At 40.2% G+C, this 14,402-nt stretch overlaps 1 long non-coding RNA gene across 2 annotated transcripts; it reads right to left on the minus strand.

Moving 5' to 3' along the window:
• Positions 1 to 13,285: 13,285 nt before the first annotated feature.
• Positions 13,286 to 14,401, minus strand: LOC105516632. Of its 2 annotated transcripts, none has more exons than XR_001002518.1 (2): positions 14,292 to 14,401; positions 13,286 to 13,931 (listed from the first exon to the last, which is right to left on the minus strand). It is a non-coding gene; the product is annotated as an uncharacterized LOC105516632 (long non-coding RNA). The 2 variants fall into 2 exon arrangements; XR_001002519.1 differs by having other exon boundaries at positions 14,195 to 14,325.
• Position 14,402: the final 1 nt, after the last annotated feature.

The following is a 14,402-nucleotide window of genomic DNA, read 5'->3' on the forward strand; positions in this document are numbered from 1 at the left end:
GGAACAAAAGAGAGACTCAGCCATCTGTGGAAGCCAGTTGGTGCCTATCAGTTTTAATTTGGGTTATGGGTGAAGATTTCCCTCAGGTTCCCTCAGCCTGTTAGTCACCAGGAAAGATAATGGCTCTGAAAAGACCCTTCGGCTACTGCTGCACAGCTCTATAGCATTAAAGCCCTATAGACTTACAGCTCCCACCTGTACTGAGTCCCTTTGTCTCATTTGTCTTGTTTGTGTTGTTTATTCCTTCATCCCTTCATGGTCACTAGGCTGATGCTGGTGTACCCCCAAATTGAGGCTTAGCCTGGGAAGATTCTTGGCTTTTCTCAGGAAAGAATTCAAGAGTGAGCCAACAGGGAAAGAAAGCAAGTTTATTAAAGAAACAGTGTACACCTCAATGGCTGCGCCATAGGCAGAGCAGGGCTACCCTATAGGTAGAGTGGACCAGACTAGCACTAGTGAATTCCTGGCTAACTACATTTATACCCACTCTTAATTGTATGTTATTTACAAACTCTGGAAAAGGGGCGACAAGTTCCAAGAACCATATAAGACAACTTGTGGGTCATTACCATGGCATCATTTGTAAACTGTCAAGGCACTGGTGGGAGTGTCTTATGTAAATGTATTATAGTTCCTGGTCCTGCTTGGTTTGGGTCAGTTTCTTTGCTACATCTTGTTTTATCAGCAGGGTCATGACTGTGCTTAGACGACAAGTCCTGCTGATCTCCTATATCAAAGTCCTGGCCATTTGGGATTGACTGTTCTAGGAAGCATTGCTTGACTTTCAAGACTGTCAGTGGAGATAGTAGTCTGACTTTCTACAGGACTGACTTACAGCAGACTGGCTTCCTGGGCTGGTTGAGTTCCTGGGCAGGTTGTTACAGGTTGTGGGTCTTTTTATATGTGTGGTCTGGTCATTTTTCATTTGTATATTCAGTCTCTCAGTACAACATAAAAAATGATTTTGAGAGGCAATACAATACAGTACAGTAAACCTAGGCATGAACAGTCCTCATTTATCACCTTTGGTCTCTCCAGACTACTGGACTCTGGTCCAAGTATACATACTCTTAAATTTAACACTGCAGAGCCAGAATAGGGTCAGTTTCCCTGTAGCCTCTGAGGCTCATGGTAAGAAAGCCTTAGGTCAGCTATACAGCTTATCCTGCAGTTCAAAAAGGGACATGGGCAGGAAATGAAAGGCAAACACAAGTGACAACTGTGTTTTCTCCCAAACCACCTTCATGGCCATCATGTTTAATCTAGAAACCTTAATGAAACTACTGTGTGAAATCTTTGAAACTGTTTTTTATCACTCTCAGATTTAGGTGATTTAGGACTGTATCACTCAAATAAAACTGTTTGTGGAGCCATAGTTATGAGGTGCACAACTTGCTGAAGGGCTTGATGATAATATATTCTGACAGTCAAATTGACCTTGGACAGGATGCCACATACAGGTGCTTAGAAACTTTCTGGGAATTGTGGAGGTCCTGCTACATTCAATGTGCGGGAGTTTAGATTAGAAAAAAGCAAAAGGCACTTGAAGGTAAATGAACTAATAGTTCTGCTTTGGGTTTTGTTTGAACAGGAAGAGAGATTGATTGTCAACTACCAAACTTACTTTTGTACATACATTAAAAAATGTAGTACTTTGATGGCTCTCAACAAAGAATAGTAAGTAAAAATAATGAAACTTTGGCAGTGTTTTCTTACTATTAATTTAGAAATATTTCTATTTGCATTATCAGAGACCATATTGCTTATTTTTTTCTCTGAGCTGTCTGAGATGTTGTATGAATCCCATGTTTCAAATAATTTCAAATGAGATTGAGAAAAACTAATTTCAACTCAGTCTAATAGAATAAGCATTTGTTGATGTCACACCTTGTTCTTGGCACTGCCATCTTACATAATGTCAAAAGGTAACATTTCATTCCTGATCTTAATATAAATAGAGAAGTACAGATCAAAGACAGTGAAAAGCTTCATAGGAACTACTAGAAAAATAAAAATAGAATGGGTATTTTTAAGAGTAATGGAAATATAATAGCAATTAAAGGCTTGTCTATAAACTACAGGGAAATAAAAGTAAGAAAACATTGAAAAACAAGAAAAAGATGTCATTATACAAAAAATAAATTATCACAACCAAAAGAAATGGTTTGAACATTTTTTATAAGCAAAGATTAATTATACTCTGTCTATAAATGAAACCCATCCTAATAATCCTAGATGGCTTAGTATAAAAAGATAAGCCAAGATCCACTAGGAAAAATCACCAATAATCAATATATTGATGTTGCAATATTAATATCAAACAAGGATAATTCAAGGTCAAAATAATTAAAATAGCACAGAGGATATAATTTTATATTGATGGAAAAATACAAATATTATCTTTTGGCAAAGATTACAAGACATAGGCTCATTCGTGCTGCTGGAGTATATACACTAGTCAATTCTTTTTTTTTTTTTTTTTTTGAGACGGGGTCTCGCTCTGTCACCCAGGCTGGAGTGCAGTGGCATGATCTTGGCTCACTGCAAGCTCTACCTCCCGGGTTCACACCATTCTCCTGCCTCAGCCTCCCGAGTAGCTCGGACTACAGGCACCCGCCACCACGCCCGGCTAATTTTTTTGTATTTTTTTAGTAGTGACGGGGTTTCACCGTGTTAGCCAGGATGGTCTCGATCTCCTGACCTCGTGATCTGCCCACCATGGCCTCCCAAAGTGCTGGGATTACAGGCGTGAGCCACCGCGCCCGGCCAGCACTAGTCAATTCTTGTCAGCCCTCCTCTTCTGCTATGTCAATCACAAGGGGGCCATTTGATAACATATACCTCTTTTCCTAATCCATTTTCTGCTCATTAGGGATCGTTTCTGTACCTCAAGATGTTACTTATCATCTTCAAAAACAATATTTAAACCAACCCTACTTTCTGAAATATCATTTTGATTTTCTATTGCTGCATTAAAAATAACCACAAATGAAATGGCTTAAAACAACACGCATTTATTAGTTCACAATTCTATAGGACAGAAGTCTGGAAAGGCTTCATTGGGTTCTCTGCTTAGGGTCTCACAAGGCCGAAATCCAGCTTTTAGTTGGACTGGGCTTTTATCTGGAAGCGCTGAGGAAGAATCCACTTCCAAGCTCATTCCAGTTGCTGACAGAATTTAGTTCCTTACAGCTACGGGCCTGAGGTCTCCGTTTTCCTGCCAGCCTTCAGCTGAAGTTTACTCTTTGGTTCTAGAGGCCTCTCTCCTGTCCTTCACATGACCCTTCCATCTTCAAAGCTAGAAATGGTACTTTGAACCCTTCTGTGTTTCAAATCTCTCTAACTTTCCCTTCTGCCACCAGCCAGAGGAAACTCTGCTTTCAAAGAGCTCATATGATTAGATTAGAATCAGTAGGATAATTTCTCTTTTAGTTAGCTCAAAATCATCTGGGTAGTACTCTTAATTACATTGGCAAAACCCTCTTTGTCATGTACTGTGACATAATCACAGCGGTGATGTAGTATGCAGCATATTCCTATCCCTTGGTTTAGGGCAGGAAACCATAGGGGGAGTGGTGTGGCTTTTACATCATTCTTAGGCTTCTCTCTATTTACTGCCACATGACTCCCAGAGGAAAACAGTTACTCAGTAGCCTTTACAAATGTTTTTGAGTCTCTTAATTTTACCAAAAACTGAATTTTTGTTTTCTCAATTTTCTATGGCTTCAGAGGATTTCCATGATGAGAGAAAGAAACTACCAAAATATTGAAAATTCTGACCATTTTTGATAGTCTTATTGCTTGAAAAAATTATTTTGTTATTCCAAAATTTGTTTTTTAGAGTTTCCATTCCGATTTATCTCACGTTCTCCATCTAATAATTCATACACCTGAACTGGGGGAAAGAGGGGAATGTACCTCTGTTGTTATTGTTTTGCTCATCCTAGTTTATTTCCTTCTAAGTTTAGCAATGTTTTCTTATGAGCTCACATTTGTTGAATTTAATCTGGGGGACTCCTGAGGGCCTAGATTGGGGGTATATGGCTTCAGAGAGGATTTGTATCTTCATAGATCCCTTCAAAATAAACCAGGAAAATTTCCCTTGTCCCCCATGCAGGGCGCACGATGGGGGCATGGCTCACCTCTTTGGTTCCCTGCTGCTCAGACCTCTAGGGGAGCATGCAGACGGGCAGGTTGTGGGGCTTCGACCCCATGGCAGTGTCTAGGGGTGAATGTTTACAGCAGAAGCCCCAGTGGGCGTGTGTTACAGGGTGCTCTTTCAGTGTAGCCCTCTGTAGGTGGCTTCTGTTTATCAGCTCGATTAGACCCTCTGCTTTATTGCAAGGACAGAGGGCTTTCTGCATCCCAGGATTCTTGCCTTGGTGTATCAGAAGAATCAGATCACACATGGGTTTGGAGAATGAGTGCAAGGTTTTATTGAGTGGAAGTTTTCAGCAGATGGATGGGGAGCCAGAAGGCGAGTGGAGTGGGAAGATGGTTTTCCCAGGGAGTTGGGTTGCTAAGAAGTCCATGACCTGCCATCTGTCGGTGCCTGTTAGTGTGCTCCTCTGCTCCTCTGCTCCTCTTGACATCCAGACACTTCTGTGTTCTTCTGCCGGTGTGTTCCTCTCAATGTCCAGTCACTTGTGTCTCTGCCTGCTAGGGTCTTGTGGTTTTCATATGCACAGGATGTGGCATGGCGGGCCAGGGCGGTCTTGGAAAATGCAGCATTTGGGCATGAAAACAGAGATGCCTGTCCTCACCTAGGTCCGTAGGCATAGGCCCAGGTGTGGAGCCCTCACCAAGGACGGTGCCCTTCTCCTCCCAGCCCTCCCTTGCCCCTGTCCCGTATCAAAATGTCCCTGGCTTCAAGCTGGAGGACTTCTTATAAGCTTTCCAAGCTTGCCAGAAGTCCAGAGCTTAGTCTCCGGGTGGTGGGTCTGATCCTAGTATTAGCCTTGGAGAATACATTTATTTTAAATAAGTCTTATTTATTTTGAATTTGTTTATTTTTCTGTGCTCTGATTTCAGTTTGTCTGTCTTCCCTTACCTTCCATTGCCCCATTCCTCTCTTTATTCCTTTCCTCCATCTTTTCTTCCTTCCTTCTTGCTTAGTCAATGCTAGTAAAAGTACAGAATCAAGTATATGGAAGGCAGTAGCCCCACTGTACTTGCTGCCAGTCAGAGTAAAATATTCTGTGTTAATCAGAAAAACAAAAGTGTTTCTGATAAACACTTTTGAAGGGGATCTGAGCCAAAGTGATGCACATCCAGAGGTGCCAGTCATCATAAAGATGAAGAGAAGGTAGGTTTGTTTACTTGATCTGGAAAAAAAGAGAAAGCATGTGAACTCTTCTTCACATATCTGAAAGGACCTCACGAGAGAGAAATAAGACTCATCTTTAGCCTTCCAAAAGTAGAATAAACAGGTGGATCTACCAAGAAGGTTCATTTTAGGTCAATAAAAGATGGAACTTGTATACATTGACATAGGCTGCCTTTGTGAGTGTAAGTGTCCTCTCTACACTCATGTGGATGCCAAATACGTATCCTCAGCCATTATACTTTGGCTAAGATGCTGTGTCAAATAACCTTTACTCTCCCAGTGCTCAGATTCTAGGCTAGTTTATTCCATGACTCTCTAGATATTTAGATGAAAAAAATAAGACATTGAAGCCATCTAGAAAAAGTATTTATCCCACATTCTGACTATAATAAAAGAAAACTTTGTGTCAGTATTGAAGAAACCTTTCAAATTTGTGAATCAGAGTAATGGTTAATATATTTTACTTCCAAAATAGTCATCCTTATAATATGTCAAGAAAAAAGGCAATTAATTTTATGCAAAATACTGTCCTCATGCATATCCACACTGGGAGAAAATATGATGCATTTTTTAATAATAATAAGGTTCAGTCAGGAGTAAGAATTTAGTTCATTTTAAACTAAATAGAACAGACACTGGTAAATGAGATGAGATGGCATGGCATGACTATATAATAAAACTTAAAATATATTTCAGGGTCATTTCCTTTAATATTAAAACAAATTCTTGATAGAATTGGATACAGGCATTTGAATATTCTTGCAGAGGACATTGAGATCTTAGTAATTTTTTTCCTTAGAATTTTGTATGAAAATAAAATCATACTTGTTTTAAAATCATAGCTTTGGAGAAAACAAAGCATATAATCTTCCACGGTGGTATAAAAATGTTGGATTGAAATGTTTTAGAAATTCAGCTACCCTTTACCATCTTTAAATTCTAGAGAGACAATAGAATCCTGAGGAAGAAAGAACTGAGTCCTCTAGTCCTGTGAGGGACAATGGACACACCACAGTGGGGTGAAATTACCCAGAGAAGAAAAATCAATCTAGACACAAACAGGATTAGAGCAAAGAATGGCAGATTGTAGGCCAGGTGTTCTTCAGGACAAAAAGGAAATCTGACACCAAGTAACAAGGCCAAAGGACAAGACTCAAGCTATTCGACCATATTTTTTGAAAGCCTTGGGAGAGTTGAATTCTATCACTTTAGAGGCAATTAACAAGGTAGGAACTTTAGAAACATTCTGCTAATTGACCAGCGACCAATGCCTTAGGTGGTAAGTAATCACATACCCACAGGAGACAAAAGTTATGGAGGTAATGGCTATGAGGAAATAATCTTATATGCAGACTTCTACACAGATCATATATATTATGTGTGTGTGTGTGTGTGTGTGTGTGTGTGTGTGTATTTAAGTGTGGTTTCTGTAGTAGAATGAGAAATTCCTTGAAGTCCAAAGATAAGAATGCAGGACTGGCTTACTAGATGCAGTTCAGTTTACTCACCTTAGAAATAGAAATGACAATGTACAGTGGACCCTTGAACAATGTGGGGTTAGGGGTGCCAGCCCTCTGTGCAGTCAAAAATCCATGTATAGCTTTTGATTCCCCCAAAATTTAACTGCTCATAGCCTACTGTTGACTGGAAGCCTTACCAATAACATAAATAGTCACTTAACCCATATATTGTATGTCATATGTATTAGTCTCACAACAAAGTAAGCTAGAGAAAAGAAAATGTTATCAGGAAAATTATAAGGAAGAGAAAATACATTTACTGTTTATTGAGTGGAAATGCTTCGTCACAAGTCTTCATCTTCCTTGTCTTCACTTGAGTAGGCTGAGGAAGAGGAGGAAGAGGAGGGGTTGATCTTGCTATCTCAGGGTCAGCAGAGGTAGAAGAGGTGGAGGAGGTGGAAGGGGAGAGTCTAGCACACTCAGAGTAACTTACTGAAAAGAAATCCATGTATAAGTGGATCTGTGCAATTCAAACCCATGTTGTTCAAGGGTCAACTGTGTATCTGTGATGGGTAATTTTATGTGTCATCCTGACTGGGCTAAGGGGTACTCAGATAGTTGGTAAAACATTGTTTCTGAGTGTGTTTGTGAGGGTGTTTCTGGAAGAAATCAGCATTTACTCAGTAGACTGAGTAAATATCTGCCCTCGCCATTGCAGACTAGCATCACCCAATCCAATGAACACCCAAATAGAACCAAGAGGCAGAGGAAAAGCAAATTCTCTCTCTCTCTGTCTTCCTGTGCCCTCAGATATCCGAGCTCCTAGTTTTCAGTCCTTTGAATTCCAAGACTTACACTGGCAACTCCCTGGATTCTCTGGCCTTTGGACTCATGCTGGGAGTTCCACCATCGGCTCCACTGGTTCTCAGGCCTTCAGACTTGAAATGAATTTTCCCACTGGCTTTCCGGGAACTTCAGCTGCCAACAGCAGATGGTGGGACTTCTCGGCCTCCATAATCGTGTGAGTCAACTCCCGTTTTAATCTCCCTTTATATATCTATATATGTCCTATTGGTTCTGGAGAACCTAATACAATACATAGTTTTTGTGAGGGTCAAGTAAGAGAATACAGCAAGCCTTCACTCAACATTGTCACCAGGTTCTTGAAAACTGTGACTTTAAGTGAACAGGAGCTGTGATGAAACCAACTTTACCAAAGGTGAATCGATACAAATGAGTTACATTCTTATGGTATATTTCAGGTCACAAAAACATCACCAAACTTCTTAATAAAGACCATAAACACTGTAATATTAAACATTAATATAAAAGTGAGCTAGATATACATTTTAAAAAGATTAATACAAACAAGCAAGCGTGATAATTATTTACCCGATTATTCCAGTTCATAGCTGCAGAAGGCCAGAGCCTATCTCAGCAGCTCAAGGCCAAGGCTGGAACCCATCTGAACTCACCTACAATGAGGCTGTGTTGATATGCCGATGAACCTAATCTGCACAGCTTTCAGTTGTGGGAGGAAACCAGAGTACCCGGAGAAAACCCACGCTGACACGGCAAGAACATGCAGACTCCACACAGATATGGTCCCGGGCTGGCAAGCAATTGTTTTTCTCTTCAACATTATGATGAGATGGCATTGAATGAAATGAAAATGATGTTACTCAAGGACCTGCTGTGTATGTGAAAGTATTCTATCAGGTGATATGTGGGCGGGATGTCTTATTGTTACTATCTGCAGCGGGTATCTATTATTTTTGCCTGTCAGGCACACTTTCCCTTACTTTGGAAGTAGCAACCTATTTTTTTCTGTAGTCCAATTCCACACTTTCAGTCCAGATTGTTTAGAAAGGGTGGGTATCATGCTTCGAAGAGAACCTCATGACACAAACTCAGCTGGGGAAAGTACCGGCTGGGCCTGACTCTAGTGACATTTTCAGAGTAGATCGCACGAGCCAAGTCAGGTCAACGAATGACCAAGACTTTTGCTGGAGCTTAAAGGAAGAGGAGTGCTTTATGTTGTGGGGAGTTAGGGAATAATGTAAGTCAATGGCCATCTTGGAGAGGGCTTGGTTGAGAATAAGCTAACCCAAAGTAAAGCAGAACCAGGAAATAGAGAAACAGCATTCCAAAGACATTATTAGGCCCTGGGATTCAGATATGCTTAAACCAGACGTACCCCTGGAATTCCCAGTTATGTAAGTCCAAAAATTCCTCTTTTTGACCTAATTAGTTTAATTTTCTCTCATTTGTCATCAAGAGTATACCAGCTCAATGCTGGGCATAGTGGTTTGAACCTGTAGTGCCAGCTACTGGAAAGGCTGAGGCAGGAGGATCACTTGAGCCCAGGAGTTCAAGTGCAGCCTCAGCAACATAACAAGACTCCATCTCTTAAAAAAAAAGCTGAGTCACTACTATTATAGAAACTTTAACTGGAAATTATCATTTTACTTGGAAACTCTCTGGACCTCATTTATATTAAAGCAATTAGATGACTACTTAAAATTCAACCCTAAAAGCAGGTAAAATTTCACTTCCTTTTGTTCTTTTTTCTTTTTCAGACAAGGTCAATAAATTTTCTAGCTTCTTCCCTGAACCTTCCATTACCCCCAGATTGGTGACTAGGTGTCCTCATCCTAGAACAGCCTCTGTCGTATGCAGCAAACCGGAACTGTCTGCTCACACCTGACCCTCTGGAGAAAGCCTCTCAGTCAGTTCCTTACCAGCTTGCTCACCACATGGTTGGTGGCAGGGCTTGTCAGGGATATGGGCAAATGTCCATCACTCTCAGAGTAGAAAAGACCCCCCTGCCCCACCCCCTGATTTTCTCTGAGCTTTTTCCCTGAGAGATGAGGTTCCTTCAACCAGACTAAAGACCACAAAGAACAAAGAAAGCCACAACAATACTGAGTTTAATTTCAAGTACCACTCCTTTCATAAGAACTCTTAACTGGTAGCTAAATTGTCTCATTCTTGCTGCGAATAAACAATGAAGTTTGGCCAATATGGTGAAACCTCATCTGTACTGAAAACACAAAAAAATTAGCCAGGTATGGTGGCATGCACCTGTAATCCCAGCTACTAGGGAGGCTGAGGCAGAAGAATCGCTGAAACCTGGGAGGTGGAGCTTGCAGTGAGTCGAGATCGCACCATTGCACTCCAGCCTGGGCAACAAGAGCCAAACTCCATCTCAACAACAACAGCAACAACAACAACAATAACAACAATGAAGGTTTCAAAAAGCAAAGCAGCACTGGGGAGAAAATGATGAGAATATTTTATGAAAATGGATATTCAGTCTTTGAATAATTAAGGATATCCAACTTATAGGATATTTTCAAAGTCCCTCAGCTATCTTTATGCTAGAGTATGTCATTACTAATCTTGGGCATTAAAATTTATCGTAATAATTGTGAATAACTCTGTCAAGGTATTTCACTTATTGGCTGGATTAGATATTAAAATGAAGGAAATGCTGAATTATAGTATACACTGAATATTTAATAAATTAATTCCCCATGCTGGCAGTAGAAGTTCCAGAAATAATGCCTCTTGCATGTCAGCACTTAATCAATGCTAGTTAGTGATAATGGCTTAAGGACAAGTAGATACCGAATTGATTCATAGTCCAAATTAGAAGCACAGAGGAATCATACTCAAGGTTAAAATCATTCTAACGAAGACTTTTGGTAGTTACAGTTACAGGAAAGGAAAGAAGATTGAAGTTTTGCTCAAGTTGATTCCTTTGAGAGTTGTGAGACATAAACTTATTCATATAAATTTTGGCTCTGGTTTCTAGGTCTGATTATTTTTCTTTCATTTGATTTGTACCTGGCTTCTCAGTGATAAATTCTGACTCCAAAATGCATACTACTTCTCAAAGTTGTAAGAAGAGAGGAAGGAAACAGAGAGACAGAGAGGAGGAGGAGAGAGAAATAAGGGAAGAAAGAAGAAAAGGAGTAAGACATGGAAAAGTAAGGGATAAAGGGGAAAGTGGGAAAAAGCAAAAGAAGAAGGGAGAGGAAGAGGGGAAAGAAAATAGGGATGTGGGGAGCTGGAGATGGGGAGGTCTTATTCCTCACCATCCCCAGTTTCTCCCAATCCCCCTTTTCTGAGCAAGAACATCTTACTCATTTTGACATAGCAGGTGGACTCCAACTTTTTGTAAAGAATACTCAAAAGGGAAACCATAGATGTATATGTGGGTGAGTAACAGGAATTCCCTATTCCTGGAGTAGTTTAAAAAATATATACTATACAATCCTTGATTAGGACATCACTGCTGAGTTTTTAGTTTCTGAGTGCTATACAATTTAAACAGGAGTTTTTAATATATTTAAACTGGATTTGACACAGAGATAGTACAAATCAGTTTTCTTAAGCAATGTTAAATTCTTGTCTCTCAGCATAATTGAAAGACATTTGATAGAGAGAAGTAAATTTAATGGGGGCAGGAGGGAAACATGCTACTGGAGCTACTGGTGACTTTAGGAGATCCTGAGTAGGGGCTTTTCCAGGAATTGAGCACAGATCAAGACAGGAGGGGAAAGGAGATGGCAAAGAGGTTTGCCCCCATAGACGTTTACATCTGGTTGGTTTACATCTGTTTTAGGTTTGCTGTCCTGTTCAGTCCTTGACAATCTCTTCAGGAATCTGATAAAGTGAATAAGTAAATTTATTAGCATAAGCTCACTTCCTGAGTTGGCCTGCCTACACTTATCTTACAGAAAAGTCCCAGTTCCTCCCCCACCTGAGCTCTAATTTTCTCACCATAAGGATATTACAGCACGAAGGGATTATTACAAGTAGAAGGCATTGCTTTAAGCTCTGTACTTCAGTGGTTTGCTAAAGTTTGAAGAAAACAGGGATAACTCAAGTATGTTGAGGATCAGTGATTTAACATTTATAAAGTATAAAACTTATTTATAGTCTTGAAGAGAAACAATATAGGAAATGCAAAGTTGTCGTTATCACTGGTACCATATCCAAATTTCTTGCCTACATTTTTCTGATCCTGGCCATTAAATTTCGTATTAAACTAGAATAAAAAAGATATTCATTAAAAAGAGCTAGTAAACAAAGGTTGAAAACAGTGAGTATAGGAAACTCCACACAAAAAGCCCCACCACATTTTAGGATGTGTTTACAAATGGTGAAGACAAAGTCAGGATGTAGTAATACTAGCAGCAGAAGTTTACATTTAAGTGAGGACTGAGCATCTATTAGGCACTGTGCTATCTGCTTTTAATGTATTTATTATATTATATTATATAGTTCTAATAAGAAACCTCTGCGATAAGTGCTGTTCTATTCCTATTTTATTGCTAAAGAATCAAGAAACCAAAATTCTACAGTATGTATTGGTATATACAAAGAAAATGAAATGCCCATAAACTCAAGGATATCACATAATTAATATCCCAAATCCTAGGACAAGGATGTTGAAAAGTATTCAGTAGACACAGAAGACAATGAAGTTTATAAATTTGATACAAACAGGAAAGTGAGTGTAACAAAAAACATAGTCACACACTCAAGTAGGTGGTCGGCTTGGCTTAAGGAACTCTGAAATAACAAGCTATGTTTGTTTTGCATGTTTTCTTAACTTATTGCTTCTTGGTGTGCTGAAAGGCTTTACAATCTCTGCAGCACTCATGCGCTGTGGAAAGAGCTTGGCCTTGGGCAGCTTCCATCTTTGAGTGAAATTGTCTGCAGAGATCTGACATATTGGTTGCACATATATTACGTTACCGCCACTCTAAACGTAAGTAAAATGAACACATGAACAGATGACAGCAATGATGATAATATTTTTGGAGCAACATCAATATGCTGTGCTTTGATTGACAGAATTGAGCTTGACAGGGATCATATTTCCCCTTTTAAAGTTAACTTATATTTTTCTTTCCATTCTGCCTAGAAGAAATGGGCTAAAATAGCAGCCAGCCCTCTCCTCATACTTGGCTGGTGATGGTGGACTGTTTATTTGGTTTTAAGAAATATGTTTTAACTGTAGCTGTCAGTAAAATAGAGACCATAGCATACCACAGGCACCCACACTATGCACCACAGACCACGGAAAAACACTTAGTAGCTATATGTAATCAAATTTGTGCCATCTGATACAGAAGAGTGCCTCACTATTTATGGGAGCACTATAACACATCTTTTATAAACCAAAGACTCTATTTGTAGTGTGAATGGTTGCTTACTCTGTTTTAAAGTTTGATTCTTTGTGTACATGTGGTCTTCCTCAAGTAAGACACTTTTGGAAAGTAAATCTAAGGTAATCAAACATAATGAACACTTATTTATTCATTCACCACTGAAGATATTTGTATTAAGGACTATGCTGGGTAAGTGATTGCAAGGACGAAGCCCTTTAAAGCCCCTCAGGTACTCGACTAAGGCCAGGGAGGAGAGAAGAATTCTGATGTGTTAGATATTCTTTTCTTGGAAAGTCAAAAATGAAATAAACGTCTTTTCTTCTGTAACACAGCTATCCAATAACTTCAAAAGGCAATAATTTTGAAATCTCCTTCCCACATATAACACACAGCACAAAAATGTGATGAATTTCTGTTGTCACAAAATATCAAAAATTTCAATGAGGAGAACTTGACAAGTCCTGGGGATCTGAATGCCCAGAGTCCTGAACTGTACCTAGAGTCTTGCAGCATCATAGCCTGAAGGAACTTGCGATTCTTGTGCCCACTCCACTCTACGGTCCCATTCCCTCTTTCGTTTTTCAGAGGAAGAAACTAGTGTTCAGAAAGGTCGAGGGAGGATCTGAAACTGGAGCTAGACTTTTTGATCCTCAAACTTTTTAGGTGATTTGCTGCATGAGTCTGCTCCTCCTCTTTCGCAGGTGAGAAAGCTGTATAGAATGACATACTTTGGGTTTCAGGGGATGTTCTCTTGTTCTCTTTTAGTCAAACTTATTATAAATAACTTGTAAGCAGAAGGTGTGGTGGCAATGGTTGCTGGACAGTAGAAAGAACTTCTGTAAAGGCTGGGCGCAGTGACTCACGCCTGTAATCCCAGCAGTTTGAAAGACCGAGGCGGGCAGATCATTTGAGGTCAGAATTCGAGACCAGCATGGCCAACATGGTGAAAACGTGTCTCTACTAAAAATACAAAAAATTAGCCGGGCTGGTGGCGGGCCCCTGTAATCCCAGCTACTTGGGAGGCTGAGGCAGGAGAATCGCTTGAACCTGGGAGGCGGAGGTTGCAGTGAGCCGAAATCGCGCCACTGCACTCCAGCCTGCCTGGGTGACAGAGTGAGACTCTGTCTCAAAAAAAAAAAAAAAAAAAAATCTTCTCTAAAAACAGCCCAAACAGACCCACTCGTGGCTCAGGGAATTTGCTCTTTCCTTGGTACTTAACTGACCCACCACTCCCGCATAACTGCGCCCAGCCACTCTTAGGACTTGGCTGGTGGACAGGCGAAACGGCAGATCCCAGGATGCAGTTCCGCCTTTCATCACCTATGTAGCCCGGTCGCTACCCTCGCTGCATTCTGGGAAACGTAGTTTCTTATCAGTAACGACAACGTCTAGGGAACGTTTCGCCGTCAGGTTGGAGGGATCCGCCCCTCC

The sequence above is a fragment of the Colobus angolensis genome, unplaced genomic scaffold (assembly GCF_000951035.1).
Source record: "Colobus angolensis palliatus isolate OR3802 unplaced genomic scaffold, Cang.pa_1.0 Scaffold286, whole genome shotgun sequence".
Lineage (NCBI taxonomy): Eukaryota > Metazoa > Chordata > Mammalia > Primates > Cercopithecidae > Colobus > Colobus angolensis.